The 14,105-nt window shown below is 38.9% G+C and overlaps 1 protein-coding gene and 1 pseudogene across 1 annotated transcript in view; one reads left to right on the forward strand and one right to left on the reverse strand.

Moving 5' to 3' along the window:
* The window catches only part of PAK1 (p21 (RAC1) activated kinase 1), a 152,711-nt gene that overhangs the window by 49,811 nt on the left and 88,795 nt on the right, over nucleotides 1-14,105 (forward strand). The gene's annotated exons all lie outside the window — the stretch shown is intronic.
* Nucleotides 611-1,722, reverse strand: LOC107179329 (annotated as a pseudogene).

Here is a 14,105-nt window from a genome sequence, read left to right on the forward strand (position 1 = left end):
CAAGCCCCACGTTGGGTTCCATGTTGGGCTCCATGCTGGGTGTGGAGCCTATTTAAAAGAAAAAAAATACTTTATTACTAAAAATGTGTACCATCATTTGAGCTTTTAGTGAGTTGTAATCTTTGTGCTGGTGGAGGGTCTTGCCTCCCTGTTGATGGCTGCTGACTGATCAGGGTGATGGTTGCTGAAGGTTAGGGTGGCTGTGGCAATTTCTTAACATAAGACAATGATAAAGTTTGCTGTGTTGATTGACCCTTCTTTCATGAACGATTTTTCTGTGGGATGAGATGCTGTTTGCTAGCATTTTACCATTGGTAGAATTTCTTTCAAAATTGGAGTCCATCCTCCAAAACCCTGCTGCTGCTTAATCCATTTAGTTTATATAATATTCTAAATCCTTTCTGTCATTTCAAGAGTCTTCACAGCATCTTCACCAGGAGTAGATGCCATCTCAAGAAATACTTCCTTTGCTCATCCGTAAGAAGCCACTCCTCGTTTGTTCAAGTTTTATCATGAGATTGTAGCAATAAGTACAGATGTGGAAAGAGCAAGAGAACTAGAGTTACAGGTGGAGCCTTAAGATCTGATTCACTAGAATGGTGAATCCTTTCTAGTGGTTTTCAGGGTTTCTTTGCCCAGATTTATCACAAGAATCAGTATCTATAGTAGCCTTACAAAATGTATATCTTAAATAATAAGAATTGAAAGTCGAAATGACTCCTCGATATATGTACTACAGAATGGGTATTGTATTAGTGGGCATGAAAACATTCATTTCATTGTATGTCTTCATCAGAACTCTTGAGTGACCAGGTGCGCTGTCAATGAGCAGTCATATTTTGAAAGCAATCCTTTTTTTCTGAACAGTTGGTCTCAATAGTGGGCTTAAAATCCTCAGTAAACCATGTTGTAAACAGATGTGGTCTCATCCAGCTTTTGTTCCGTTCATGGAGCACAGGCAGAATTGAGTTAGCATGATTCTTCAAAGCCCTAGGATTTTCAGAATGGTAAGTGAGCACAGGCTTCAACTTAAAGTCACCAGCTACATTAGCCCCTAGCAAGAGAGTCAGCCTGTCCTTCGAAGTTTTGAAACCAAGCATTGACTTCTCCTCTCTAGCTATGGAAATCCTAGATGGCATCTTCCTCTAAAGAAGGCTGTGTTGTCTATATTGAAAATCTGTTGTTGAGTGTAGCCACCTTCATGAATTATCTTAGCTACATCTTCTGGGTAAGTTACTGTAACTTCCACACCAGCACTTCATGCTTCACCTAACACTTTTATATTATGGAGATAGCTATTCTCCTTAAATCTCATCAACCAATCTCTGCTAGCTTCAAACTTTATTCTGCAGCTTCCTCACCCCTCTTAGTCTTCATAGAATTGAAGAGAGTTAGGGCTTTTGTCTGGGTTAAGATTTTGCTTAAGGCATAGTTGTGGCTGATTCAATCTTCTGTCCAGACCAGTCAGACTTTCTCCATATCAGCAATAAGGCTGTTTCACTTTCTTATCATTTGCATGTTCACTGGAGTAGCACCTTTAATTTCTTTCAAGGACTTTTCTTTTGCATTCACACCTTTGCTAACTGTTTGGCACAAGAGGCTTAGCTTTTAGCCTACCTCAGCCTTCAACATGCCTTCCTTACTAAGCTTAGTCATTTCTAGCTTTTGATTTAGATTGACAGACATGCAACTTTCTCTTTCACTTGAATACTTAGAGGCCATTGTAGGCTTATTAGTTGACCTAATTTTAATACTGGGAGGCCCAAAGAGAGGGAGAGAGATGGGAGAACATTTGGTTGGTGGAGTGGTAAGAACACATGGAACATTTATCGATTAAGTTCTGCATCTTATATGGGTATGGTTTGTTGTACCTCACAGCAATGACAATAGTAACATGAAAGATCACTGGTCACAGATCATCAGAATAAATATAATAATAATGAAAAAGTTTGGAATTTTGTGAGAACTACCAAAATGTGGCACAGAGACACAAAGCAAGCAAATGCTGTTGGAAACATGGCACCAATAAACTTGCTTGGCACCGCATTGCCACAGATCTTCAATTTGTAAAAATTGTCCTCACAGGGTGTATGAGGTACAATAAAATGAGGTATGCTTGTATTGTAAGAGTTCTTTATGTAGTCTTACGGTCCCTTATCAGGTATATGATCTACAAATATTTTCTCCTGTGGATTTTCTCTTTGCTTTCTTGCTTTCACTTGCAGTACAAAAGGTTGTAATTTTGCTGTTGTCCAATTTATTTAGTTTTTCTTTTGTTGTTTGGGCTTTTGGTGCCATATATGAAAAATAATTGCCTAGTCCCAGGTCATGAATATCTATACTTAGGTTTTCTTCTAAGTGTTTTATAGTTTTAGCTCTTACATTTAGAGCTATGAATTACTTTTTGCATATGATATGAGGTAGTAGTCCAGCTTCATACTTTTTCAGGTGGATAATCAGTTGTCCCAGCACCGCTTGTTGAAAAGACTGTTATTTTCTCATTAAATTATCTTGGCACTTTGTCAGAATCATTTGACCATAGATATAAGAGTTAATTCCTGGACTCCCAATTCTGTTTCATTGATCTACCTCTCTGTCTCTATGCCAGAATCACACTGTGTTCATTACAACTACTTTGTAGTAAGTTTTGAAATTGGGAAGTTTGAATCTTCCAGCTCTGTTCTTCTTTTTCAAGGTTGTACAAGTCTTACACTTCTTTTATTCTTTTTGATGCTATTGTAAATGTAATGAAAAAAAATTTTTTCAGCTTTTGGATTGTTCATTGCTCATGTATGGAGATATAGTTGATTTTTGTATTGATCTTATATCTTTTGTATTAGTCTTGTATCCTGCAACCTGGTTGCACTCGTTTATTAATTCTAATAGTTATGTGTGCATGTGTGTGTGTATGTGTGGACTCCTCAGGATTTTCTATATATAAGATCATGTGACCTCAAATAGAAATCATTGTACTTCTTCCTGTCTAATCTGGTTGCATTTATTTATTTATTTATTTACTTATTTATTTATTTTGTCTAATTGGTCTGGCTAGAACCTCTAATATAATGTTAAATAAAGGTGGCAAAAGCAGATATTCTTTTCTTGTCCTGATTTTGGGGAGAAAGCATTCAATTATTTACCAATTTAAGTATGATACTAGGTGTGGGTTTTGTTGTGGATGCCCTTTATCACATTAAGGAAGTTTCCTTCTATTATTGGTTTCTTGAATGTTTTATCATGAAAAGCTGTTAGATTTTGTCAAATGCTTTTTATATGTCAGTAGAGATGATCTTACACTTTCTGTTCTTTACTCTGTTAATATGGTGTATTGACTGATCTTTTTTGTACGTTAAACCAACCTTATGCACCCTGGATCACACTGTGTTTTATGAGAAGTATTTTTGGGGTACTAACTGGTTACCAAGCCTGTGGAAGTACACACATGACTAAGATGTTTTGGGGCCATTCACTATAGTTTTGGAGACAGAAAAACACGTAGGTTTAAAGTTGAAAACACAGGAATACGATAAAGACAGCATCTTGTGTTGATATGTGATGGACAGTTACCAGATGAACTCTACAGTGACCTTATTTTCAGGCCATTCAGTGACAGTAGGGTTGGCATAGTGAAACTCTTTTGTCCTCAGATACGTCCTTTCCCTTCTCCAGGTCTTAGATTCACTGTCTGTACATGGGAAAGTTGGACTTAGTGGTATGTAAGATTCCCTTTAGTTAAATAGCATGTTGTGAAATTACTTGCCTTCTGTGGGGCTTCCTTTACTTAGGTCCTTCTGAAAAGTTTGCTGTTTTGATAAATTCTAAGTGGCTGGGTAGTTAGGTGCCCCTTCTTATTCTGATTCTGAGTCGAGCAAAGATGCTTTGCTCCGTTTTAGTTGTCCTTAATCACACTCCCATCTCAGAGAGATTATTTCTTTTCATATTATTCCACATTCTGGTGAAAGGAGATAGCCCTTGAGAAGGGCCATTTCCTTTAGCAACACAAGCTCTGTGAGGGGCAAAGGCTTCTGGAGAGGGGGTTGGGAGTGTGTTTCAGGCTCACCTGTACATTTAACTAACTGTTAAAATTTGGCACATCAATTCATTCTATTCTTGTTTCCATTGCTCATCTGTCAAATTGAAAAAAGCGTACCACTATTATTACATAACCTTTCAGGGTAGTTATGAAGTGTAAATGATAGCCTAGATGCATTTAAAACTGTGTGTACACATTAGTTATTTGCAAAAGGTGGAGTTGCAAATAATATAGCAAAAATAATGTAAATAAAAACCAGTGTAAATATTAATGGTTAATATTAAACCAATGTAAATATTAATATTATTGTTGTAAATAATAATACAAATAATAGCAAAAAGTTACAAATAATATAGCAAAATGTAGCTAAACGATAGGTATGTTTTAAACCCCTACTGTTCATGACACTTTTGGTAGGTACTTTAAACATTATTTCTCCAGCACTTTAAAATTTTTTTTTTTTTAACGTTTTATTTATTTTTGAGACAGGGAGAGACAGAGCATGAACAGGGGAGGGTCAGAGAGAGGGAGACACAGAATCTGAAACAGGCTCCAGGCTCTGAGCTGTCAGCACAGAGCCCGACGCGGGGCTCGAACTCCCAGACCGCGAGATCATGACCTGAGCCGAAGTCGGCCGCTTAACCGACTGAGCCACCCAGGCGCCCCTCCAGCACTTTAAAATAAAAACATTATCGCCATTTGATAGGTGAGGAAATTCCAGTTCAAAAGGGTTAAATAATCAGGTCAAGGTGGCAGAGTCAGGAATCAAAACTGGATCTAATTCCAGAGTCCACATTCTATTATATGTTGCTGCGGTTGTCTCATTGCTTTGATGTTCAGTTTGGTAACTTGCTCAAGATGGTGTTTTCTAGGCTTCTCTACTGAGAAGGTACTCTTTTCTCCTTCATAATTAAATAAGTATTTTGTAGGGAGGTACTATGAAACTATGTAAATATCCTTTTCTGTGCCAAGCTGTCTATATATTTATTTGTATCCATATGGACTCAATGGCTTCCTGTTTTATTCGGTAGGTAGTAAGCTATTGCTATTATTATTTATTTTGATGCTCAAATTCTCCCTGATTTGGCCAGTAGGAGCCCCATTCAAGTTGGCTTCTGTCTACTTTTCACATGTCCCTGCCATTCTTTGACCACTCCCTTGCTTTCTGGCCCAAGAAAATATTCTAGGCTCATCTTGTGCATTCTCAGCCCTAGCCCTGGAATAAACCATTTCACCAAGGAGCCTTTCATTTCTTTTAGTGGTAAGTGGTATTTAGAACCCAAGATCTGGCTGCTAGGTATGCTTGTTTCTGTTGGGCTTATGCTGCTCCCAGGCCCTCACAATAGACATAGTGAGGAATTGAGGTTCTAACTCCCCATTACAGGCTCTCTCCACTGTATGGATGCTTTCCTTATCCTGTGTGGGCTTCAATACCCTAGACCAGGCTGCTCTGTCATGGAGATTTCTTCTTTTTTTTTCAGCTTGGGTTCTGAAATGCGTACCAGGTACCTTCACCCTCATATGGATGCCCTCCTCACTATACTTAGATTCTTATATCCCACACCAGTCCATCTATCTGCTCTGTGCATGGATGCCCTTTTCACTTTGTTTGGGCTTCGGTTCTCCTTATCAGCCTGCTTCTCCTCCACCCCCCTCCCCAGTGCAGATTCTCCTCACCCTGTTTAGGCTCTGATCACGATGTTGGCTGCCGTCATCATTTTTTAACTGGGCTATTATAACACAGTAGCTTCCTAACAGTCTTACTGCTTTTAATCTTCCCGTATCTTTCACAGTTCTGCTAGAGTGATCTTTCTAAAATAGAAGTCAAATCATGGCACTGTTCTGTTTTAAAAATTTATAATAGTTCCCCTTGCCTGTAGAGTGAATTCCAAGTTCCTTAGACTGGCATGCAGGGCTCTCCAGAATCTGACCCAAATGTGCCTTTCCTGCCTCTTTTCTTTCTTTTTTTCCCCCTATTTTTTTTAATGTTTATTTGAGGGAGAGAGAGAGAGAGAGAGAGAGAGAGAGCAAGCAAGCAGGGGTGGGGCAGAGAGAGAGGGAGACACAGAATCTGAAGCAGGCTCCAGGCTCTTGAGCTGTCAGCACAGAGCCTGATGCAGGACTCGAACCCATGAACCGTGAGATCATGACCTGAGCTGAAGTCAGACACTTAATCAACTGAGTCACACAGGTGCCCCTCCTGCCTTGTTTCTTATTAACTCCTCTGTGCACCCTGCACTCCAGCCATGGTCATTGGCCATTCCTTATGTACCTATGCATGTACTCTTCTAAGTTTTTGCCTTTGTCTTCTCCTCTCCTTGGCTTAGCTAACTCTTTTCTTTGGTATATGACAAAATCCCTTTGGATGCTTGTTCAGGTTTCTGGTGTGGACTATCACAGCCTGAGTACAGTATAGTCAAGAGGGCATCTATAAAGGGAAGAGGTTGCCTGGTGAAGCCTCTCTGACCTCCATCCATAGTCAAAATCAATCCCTTCCCCCCCCCCCCACTTCTGATGAAATACTTACTTCATTCTTCCTGTTTTCATGATTGACTTTTATCTGTTGCTCCTGATTCATTGGCTGCTCTTTGAATTCACCTAGCACATGGCATGTATCTACTAGACTCTTAGGGAAAGTCGGTAGAACTTGTTGATGACTTCTGAGTTGTGAGTCTGTTGTTTTTCATCTGAAGTCTTTTTACAGGTCCTGCTGAGGTCCAAGAGGCTCAACTGCACGCAAGCGTTTGGGTTGTGGTACTGCTGGGTCAGATGCCTCCCTGTGTCAGAGCTCATTCTGAGAAAATTAAATATTCACACTGCTCTTCTTTTTTGTGCATTCCAAATATATCCTTAAAAAAAAATTCTCTACACTCTCATCCCAAATAAAAGACTTTCTGGCTACATGTATATGGGTATCTATGGCTGCAAATAATGGCAGCTACACAACTGTACCAAAAAAGCCTTCCCCAAACTGTATGAAGGACAGTGTAATGACAACATGTGTCTTTTAACAGCCTGTCTATCATTTAGTCTGTTTTTGGAGAGGCATTTAGGCTGAAGTGTCAGCAAAGGAAGGTTAAACTTTCTCAATGACTTACTAATCTGTATTGTTCGGGTGCAGGAAGGGAGAAAAGAAGTGTCACTGGTTAGGTTCCTTGCAGAATATGTGGGTGTCTAGGGAGGAAGAAAACGATAGGGGATTATATTTTCATAGGTCTCACTGCCAACCCCACTTACTCTAGTTGTCGTCACTGTCTTCTCTTGTTCTACTTATACCCTCCTCTGGGCCTTTGTCCAGGCTTTCTTTTTTCCTTTTTCTTAATTAATTAATTAATTAAATGAGAGAGAGAGAGAGGGAGAGAGAGAGACAGAGAGAGAGAGAGATATGAGAGCAAGCAGGGGAGAGCAGCAGAGGGAGAGAGAATCTTAAGCAGGCTCTACCCTCAGCATGGAGCCCAAATGGAGGGCTTAATCCCACGACCCTGGGATCATGACCTGAGCCAAAAGAAGAGTCAGACACTGAACCAACTGAGCCACTCAGGTGCCCCCAGGCTTCTCTTTTCTAAGTTTGAACTGATTTCAAAGACTAGGCTTTTTCCATGCTTTATAATCATGACAATGAATGGCAAAAAAAAAAAATTGTTTACTTTGACCTTTCCTGTCAGATTTTTAGTCTAGTTAAAATAATTTCAAAATTGAGGTCAAGGGGAACCTGGGTGGCTCAGTCAGTTGAGTGTCCGACTTTGGCTCAGGTCATGATCTTGTGGTTCATGGGTTCAAGGCTGGCATCAGCCTCTGTGCTGACACCTCAGAGCCTAGAGCTTGCTTCAGATTCTTTGTCTCCTTCTCTCTCTGCTCCTCCTGACTTTCTCTCTCTCTCTCTCTCTCTCTCTCTCTGTCTCTCAAAAACAAACATTAAAAAAATTTTTTTTAAATTGAGGTCAAAACATTTTCTAACATACGTATTTAGTTTTTAGCTCTTACGGAGGCAGGGCACCACAGGGATTGCAGTCAAGCTTACCTACAAGGTACTTGTACTTACCTAAAAGGCTAACTTTTAGTTTGATTTTGTCTGAGAGACAATGTTCCATCTGCCTAGTGGTAATTGAAATTAAAGAAGAAGAAGGCTTTAGTTTCTCTACTGTTGGGGAAGCAGCATGAGAAGCTCTTTAGGATGTGATAGACCTGATTTCTAATTCCAGCTTTAGTATCTACTAGGTTTGCAGTCTTTGGCAAGTGTAAGTTCTCTGTGCCTTATTTTTCTTGTCTGTAAAATGAGGATAATAAAGCCAGTTTTTAGGAGCTGTAAGGATAAATGTGGTTCTTCTAGGCCAGACTCTGATTTTGACTTTGTCACTAACAATGGGAGTCATCACCCTAAGTATTGTCTCTGGCATAGTGTATCATTTCACGCATCTCAAGCCACTTTCCCATCATCTTATGTAATCTTCACAGTATGTTCAGGAAGGGAAAGATAGTGTGATTGTTCTCACTTGAAAAATGGGGAAACTGATGCTCAGAGAAGTGGCCTGTCCAAGGACCAGGACTTAAGAGTCTTAGTTTAGGACTACCTTTGTACACTGACCAGTTCTAGGAGAGAGCATTGTGGTAAAGATTGTCCTGAACTGAAAGTCAAGAACACCCTGATTAATGTCTTTGCTAGGAGAATTTGGGAATATCATCTCAGTTTCTATTTTAAAGCAAATATGCTAACTCTTCTGCCTAACTCGTGTTGGCTTGTTCATTCGGCAATTACCAAGCCTTTACTGTGCTGTACATTGTGGTAGGCCTGCCCTTCCCTCAAGCTGCTCACACTTCACCGTGGAGAACAGATAATCTGTATCAGTGAGAAGAGCTATAGCAAATGTGTGTGTGTGGTGGGGGGGTGGGACCGGCATTGGTAGTGCCAGTGGTCCGGGAGAGATGGCTTTGGGACTGGGCTTTGCTTGTGAGGAGAAATCTCACAGGATTTTATGTAAGAATTAAATTGGATAATGAGTATGACTGAGCTTTGTTTATTGTAATGAACTGCATAAATGTTAGAGACTGTCATATCTTATAGGAAGTACTTCTTTTCTAATACCTTACTAACCTAGTGGAACACCACAACAGGAGTCAAAGCTTAGTTAATGTGAGAAGAAAGATTTTAGTGGCAACAAAGATTGGAAGCTCATTTAAAAAAAAAAATCTGGGGGCACCTGGGTGGCTCAGTTGGTTAAGTGTCTGACTTTGGCTCGGGTCATGATCTCACGGCTTGTGGGTTTAGGCCTGCATCTGGCTCTGTGCTGACAGCTCAGAGCCTGGAGCCTGCTTCAGATTCTGTGTTCCTCTTTTGCTCTGCCCTTCCCTTGCTTATGCTCTGTCTGTCTCTCTCTCTCAAAAATAAATATACATTAAAAAAATTTTTTTTTAAATCTGTATCTAAAGTGTTTTGAGTCTATGATTTCTTAAAATGGGGATATGCCTATTAAAATGTCTTTTGCTTTGATGACACAATGGACCTTCAAACTGCTTTTGGGTTTGTAAAGAATTTGTTTAATAATCTTAATAATCTTAATCTTAATAATCTTTAATCTTTTTAAAAAAGCTACTTGTGTTGCTGCAGTTTTAAATATTTAAGAGCTATATTTAACAAGCATGTATCCTGGGGTCTAAATGGGAGCAGATTAAGACAGAGAGCAATTGTGTGGCTGGGCCAAAAGATATGTGATACTTTTATTTTTTAGATTTGTTTTGATTCAGTAGATATAATTGTTAAGAACTTTGTACGTATGAGGCTTTGATTGGGTCCTGAGGAAACAAATGAATGAAACATTCTCTAACCAAAGGGACTTCTACTAGTCTGGCTGGAGATAGAAGACATCTGTGGTAAATTTTCATGAGGCACTCTAAGATCCTAAAGGATGAAGACCTACTCAAGCCTTGGGCAGGACCACAGCAGAGATGGCAAGTTTGGAGAGGTTAACACCTGAAGGTTAAAAGTTTGCCAGGAAACAAAGGGAGATAATGAGAGATAAGGCTGTTCCAATTAGAGATAACAGCATGAACAAAGGCATGGAGGCTTAGAGTAGTACCTGCTACTTAAAGCACTCAATAAATAAGAGATAAATTCCTTAGAATTCAATGCTGGGATATTGGAATTGATAAGACTTTGTTTTGTCCTTTTTTGGGGGAGATGGTAAGAGTATTTTTAGTTTGTTAGGGTTAGTGACAATGTGTAAGATGGAGTACTTTTTTTAATTTGTATTTTTGCTCTACCACTTTTACAAAATTGGTGTATGATGGATGTAGAACATTATATTAGTTTCAGGTGTACAACATAATGATTCAGTATTTGTATACGTTGTGAAATGTTCACCACATTGTTAACATCTGTCACCATAGTTACAATATTTTTCTTTCCTTTTTCTTGTGATGAGGACTTTTAATATTCACTCTCTTAGCAACTTTCAAATATGTAATACCGTATATTTTACCATAATCACCATGGTAAAATCACCATGTAATGTTGTACATTACATTCCCAAGACTTACTTATTTTATAGCTGGAAGTTTGTGCCTTTTGACTCCCCTCACCTGTTTCACCAACCCTTTCCCCTGCCCACCTGGCAACCACCAATCTGTTCTATGTGTTTATCTATGAGATTTTTTTTTTTTTTTTAGATTCCACATATAAGTGAGATCATACATATTTGTTTTTCTCTGACGTTTCACTTAGCATAATGTTGAGGTCTATCCATGTTGTTGCAGATGCTAAGATTTCATCTTTTTTATGGTTGAACAGTATTCTGTTGTATGTATAGATCACATTTTCTTTAACCATTCATCCATCAATTGATACTTAGATTGTTTCCATATCTTGGCTATTGTAAATAGTGCTTCATCATGCATATATCTTTTTAAATTCATGTTTCTTTGGATAAATACCAGAAGTGGAATTTCTAGACCATATAGTAGTTCTATTTTGTTTTTTGTTTTGTTTTTTTTTAACTTTAAAAAAATATTTTATTTACAGGGGCACCTGGGTGGCTCAGTTGGTTAAGCCTCCGACTTCGGCTCAGGTCATGACCTCGTGGTCCGTGGGTTTGAGCCCTGTGTCCGGCTCTGTGCTGATAGCTTGGAGCCTGGAACCGGCTTTGGATTATAAATAAATATAAAATAATTTTTTAAAAAATGTTTTATTTATCTTTGAGAGAGAGAGACAGAGCATAAGCAGGGAAGAGGCAGAGAGAGAGGGAGACACAGAATCCGAAGCAGACTCCAGGCTCCGAGCTGTCAGCACAGAGCACGTCACAGGGTTTGAACCCCCAAACTGCGAGATCGTGACCTGAGCCAAAGTTGGACACTTAACCGACTGAGCCACCCAGGCTCCCCTATTTTCAGTTTTTTGAAGAATATTTATTCACTATGTTTTCCATAGTGGCTGTATCAATTTACATGCCCACCAGCAATGGACAAGGGCTCCCTTTTCTCCACATCCCAGCAACGCTTGTTATATTTTATCTTTCTGGTAACAGCCATTCTAACAGGTGTGAGGTGATATCTCACTGTGATTTTGATTTGCATTTCCCTCACAATTAGGGATGATAGGCTGTATTTTTAAAAAACAATTTACATATGGGAAGAAAAAGTACAAGGAACAGATAACTGAAGTGAATAGGTATCATTTGTTTTTACTGCATAGCATTTGGTGTTCCCCAACTTATGAGTCTTCTTGGGAGCAAAGATGCTATCCCCTAAAAGTGCTAAAAATGTATCTTATCTTAGATAGTTGCTTTTCAAATTGCTCCGCTTCTAGAGCAGTGACCTAGCTTTCACCAAAACTGCACTTGGATTTAGGATTTAATGACATGAGAGAAAAAGTAATGGGGAAATAACTTTCTGTCTTTGGTGGCAGAAGCAGTAGCATCGGCCTGCAAGTTTGAGTCCCTGGCATTGAAGTGGCATTGATGCTGGTGGCTCTTCAACTGAGGTTGAATTCTCACACTGCCAGAAGTGGCAGAGCTACCCATTCTAGCATCTGATGATCAGAAGTAATGGTAGTCATTTCTACTGACCGGGTTGTCAGTGTGGCTTTGGGCTTTGTGTTGGATTTGATGTAGAGGCAATAGAAAAAGTGAAGTCAAGGCTGAATCTAAATTTTGGCTAACTAACTGAAAGAGTTGAGTTGCTATTTACTGAGAGGGGGACGACTGAAGCAGGAACAGATTTTGGATCTGTTAAGTCCCACTGTCAGTGACACAGCTTTGTCTTCTCTTATATTTAAAAATGCTTTGCTTCTAAGATGTAGGTCTCCTAATGTTTGCATCCCTTATGACTAGCACTGTGTCTGGCATGTAGAACATATTCAGTAAGTAGTGAATGAATGATGAGATTATTTGCTCTTTTCTTGAATTATCAGACTATTTACTATTGTCTAAACAGAGTGAATGCTTTTTCCTCCTTTGAGTCTTTGCTTTTGTGGTTCCCTCAAGGGAATTCTCTACCATTATCCCCAATCTCAATACCTCTATCTATAAAAATTCTGCTTCTTCAATATCCAGCCCAAATGCTATCTCCTCCATTGCTTCTTTCTTTTTTTTTGCAGTATTTTTGTAAGCTGTTATTTTTATTTTTAATTTTTTAAGTTTATTTATTTATTTTGAGAGAGAGAGGGAGAGAGAGCACATGAGTGGGGTAGGGGCAGAGAGAAGGAGAGAGAATTCCAAGTAGGCTCCATGGTGACACGGTGCTGAACCCAATACGGGGCTCAAACTTACCAACCATGAGATCATGGCTTGAGCCAAAATCAAGAGTCTACACTTAGCCGATTGAGTCACCCAGGCATCTCTATTTATTTTATACTGTACCTCATTTCATGGTACTTAATAGGCAACTGGCCTTGCCATCTAATTACAAGAAAGAATAGTATGTTCGATGACTACTTTCTAAGCAAAGTCATCATTATTGCCTGACTTCCTCCTACATTTAACTGGTGATATGGGAAAATTGTAATTTTCAATCAGTAAATGCGTTGTTCTTAAAATTATTTGTGGTTGCAAAATAATCAAATAAAAACAATCTTTCTTTTTCCTATGGGCTGTATAATTACTATACATAAGCCATTAGTTAGGTTGAAACCTGTAGTGTCTAAAGAAAATTTGCTAATTATTACCAATCATTAGCCTTTATATAGTGTTACCGAGGGTCATAAACTCATATGTGTATACAAGCCAGGTAAGTGACCTAAAAGGGCCTGGTCAGGACTAAGGTGATTACATGGATAAAACATTACTGGTCAGGGTCCATGACTCAGAAGAATAACTTATGAATTATTTACTTTGTGAACCAAAGGACTATATAAATGCAAGGAGTAATTGCACCTAAAACAAGTTAACTGCCAACTTGTGTAAACTTGCGCAAATTATTTTTTATCTCTAAGATTTAATTTCTCTCTTTGAATGTACAGTTTTGGCTTTAAAGTCCCTTCTACCTCATTTGAGTCTGCTTTTTTATTTCTTTAGCTTATAGTTTCTTCCTTAATCGTAAGTTTGATTGGTTATTAGCCCTCAGTAATAAAGCTTCCTTCATTATTAGCCCTCAGTAATAAATAGAATTCTGGCTTCTTACCAGTATGCCTCATTTTCATGAGTCTTATGTTTTATCAGAGGGAGCCAAGTTTAGCCAAGCTTCCTATAGTAGCACCACCATTGAAAGAATCACCTAGCTGGCTGGCTGGCTAGGAGTGAGCCAGCTAGCCAGCCTTCTATAACTGAATCAGCACCTGGTTTTTGAGAACTGAAATCTACAATAGAAAATGCCTAAATTTGATCTTTCCTGCTGAAAATGTTAGTGGGCCTGCTTTATATTATATGATAATGTTTTGTTGTTTCTTCTACCTTATCCAGTTTATTTTGTTTATTCAGTTTTCTAGTGTGGGACTTTTCATTTTATATATGCTTGCCTCCACTATTAGTGGTGATTAGTGGAGACATAGGCCATTTCTAAGTTGTCTTTAATCCCTGAAGCCTAGTATAGGCAAGGACACATGGTAGATGTTTGATAAATTTTTGAAGAGATAGAATACTTATTA

The sequence above is a fragment of the Panthera tigris genome, chromosome D1, assembly GCF_018350195.1.
Source record: "Panthera tigris isolate Pti1 chromosome D1, P.tigris_Pti1_mat1.1, whole genome shotgun sequence".
NCBI classification, from domain to species: domain Eukaryota; kingdom Metazoa; phylum Chordata; class Mammalia; order Carnivora; family Felidae; genus Panthera; species Panthera tigris.